This window comes from Oratosquilla oratoria, chromosome 27 (assembly GCF_046742065.1).
Source record: "Oratosquilla oratoria isolate Oo_2021 chromosome 27, ASM4674206v1, whole genome shotgun sequence".
Classification (NCBI taxonomy): Eukaryota; Metazoa; Arthropoda; class Malacostraca; order Stomatopoda; family Squillidae; genus Oratosquilla; species Oratosquilla oratoria.
The window spans coordinates 37,877,534-37,880,033 of record NC_134803.1 but is presented as its reverse complement, the minus strand read 5'-3'; the positions used below and the strand labels follow the sequence as shown (position 1 = coordinate 37,880,033).

The 2,500-nt window shown below is 48.5% G+C and overlaps 1 protein-coding gene across 1 annotated transcript in view; it reads right to left on the bottom strand.

The window, feature by feature from the left end:
• The window catches only part of LOC143039692 (rhodopsin-like), a 47,797-nt gene that overhangs the window by 6,304 nt on the left and 38,993 nt on the right, over nucleotides 1-2,500 (bottom strand). The window lies entirely within an intron of this gene.

Here is a 2,500-nt window from a genome sequence, read left to right as displayed (position 1 = left end):
ATACACACACGTACATACATACATGCACACACACACACACACACACACACACACACACACACACACACACACACACACACACACACACACACACATATATATATATATATATATATATACACATACATACATACATACATACAAGCACATACAATACATACATACTGGTATGACCATAATCCCTGTCATGGTTAGAGTATACACCGAGGAGGCATGCTGGTACGTGCGCGCGTGCAGGCGCGGTGGGGGACAGCGTGCACTCTTCTTCCCCAACTGGCGATCACGAACCTTGTCCATGAGAAGTGGAGGGAGGAAGAACGAGGAGGATGGGTCAGCTGGAAACAAGGTGGAGGTCAGAATAGGTCAAGGGAGGAGGGTTAAGAAAGGGGGTCGGAGGTCAGCATAGGTCAAGGGAGAAGGGTCAAGAAAGGGGGTCGGAGGTCAGTATAGGTCAAGGGAGAAGGGTCAAGAAAGGGGGTCGGAGGTCAGCATAGGTCAAGGGAGAAGGGTCGAGAAAGGGGGTCGGAGGTCAGAATAGGTCAAGGGAAAAGGGTCAAGAAAGGGGGTCGGAGGTCAGAATAGGTCAAGGGAAAAGGGTCAAGAAAGGGGGTCGAAGGTCAGCATAGGTCAAGGGAAAAGGGTCAAGAATAGGGGTCGGAGGTCAGCATAGGTCAAGGGAAAAGGGTCGAGAAAGGGAGTCGGAGGTCAGCATAGGTCAAGGGAAAAGGGTCAAGAAAGGGGTCGGAAGTCATGTTAAAGTAGTTGAGGTCAATGTAGGGTGATGGAGGTCACACGTGGAGTGGGATTTAGTGTATTTGGGAGTCAGTGTCTGGCAAAGTCTTCATAGTTTGGAAGCATGAGAATGGAAGGAGAATGGCAGTGAAGGAGAGGAGGTGTGTAGGAGATAATGAAGACTGACGAGTTAAACACCATATGAGGACGAAGCCTTTATTTGTACGACGTTTCGCTTATTACAGCTTTTTCAGGTAAGTTAAACACCATATGAGGACGGAGCCTTTATTTGTATGACGTTTCGCTTATTACAGCTTTTTCGAGTACTTGAAAAAGCTGTAATAAGCGAAACGTTCAAATAAAGACTCCGTCCTCGCATGGTGTTTAACTCGTCAGTCTTGTCGGCAACTGCTACTTTCATGAAGATAATGAAGACAAGAATCAGGAAAACGTGAACAAAGAACTAGAGAATGCAAGGTTAAACAAGACCAAAAAGAGAAGTATATGAAAAAAGAGAGAGAAAGAGAGAGGATGGGAGTGGGCAACTATGTCCTGATTTACTCTGTTATGGTTTCCCCCAAATACTTCAGGATACGTTCCTTCCTCCAGCCAGGTAAATGCAATTTCCCGAACCTAAACCATAACAGAATCTATTCACCATACAGTAGTGAACATTGAAGTGAACAACGAAAACTGAACAGAGGACGATTGTGAACAGTCGTGGGGATAGGGGGAATTGTCCGTGGCTGGACAAAGTGTCCACGGGGATTGTGGGAAAGGGACAGTAGAAAAGAGAAGAGGGACGGGTTTGAGGAACTTCGGGACGAAAAAAAAAAAAGTGACGACCGCTTCCATCTCCTTAGGGCTGTTGGTTCCACCGGCAGACTCTGAGTCGATCAAAGGTGTCAATCACTAGCTAAAAATAAAAGTTTAAATGCGCGCCACAGGATTCAAGGGGTGAAACTATCAGTTTATAACGCCTTCAATCCGGGGCCGCCTCACATCTGTACGAGAGCTTCCGAGGACAGAGCCAGAAGGAAATATAGGAAGTGTTTGACCGCGTCGTGCGGGGTTTAAGACGGAGAGAGAGAGGTGTGGAAAGCTCCTGAGGCTGGGCAATATGCCACGTGCAGAGTCCTCATCTCCAACATGGAGGAGTACGAAAAACGGGACCTGCAGGGAAAGCTGGGGACTCTTGAGGAGCAGGAGTGAAGAGGGGAGTACGAAGGGAGGACAGGGGAGTCAGGGAGCGAGGAGGAGAGAAGCTGAGACCGGAGGTAGATATGCTTAGTCACTGATGACACGGGTTTTGGCAAAGAGGGAAGAGGTAAGGAAGAAGGCGAGAACGATGGATAGGGAGACGGGTGTTGAGAAAAACCGGAGTGAGGGCAAGAGGAGGGAAAGAAAGAAGAGGGACAATATTCGATGATGGATGAGGAAGGGATGGACATTGTACTGAAGGCTTCTGAAACAGGGAAGCCTTCAGGGATCTGAGGGAATCCTTCAGGGACGTCCTCCGAAGGAAGAATGAACGTGGAGTGTAGGAAGAAGGGTCTTGGGTGGATGGGGACCTTGCGTCGTGTCTTCTTCTGGAGTCTTCTGTTGGTCCTGGACCTATGGTTCGGCGGGAGGAACGGCAGAACGACGTCAGTGATGGCATGCGGGCAGGTAAGCAGGATGTTAATGAAACCAGTTAGTTGTGTCACGACGAGACGGGGAGTCGTCAGTCGGAACTGAACTAGATAAAGATAAGGTCGCTGACCTTTAG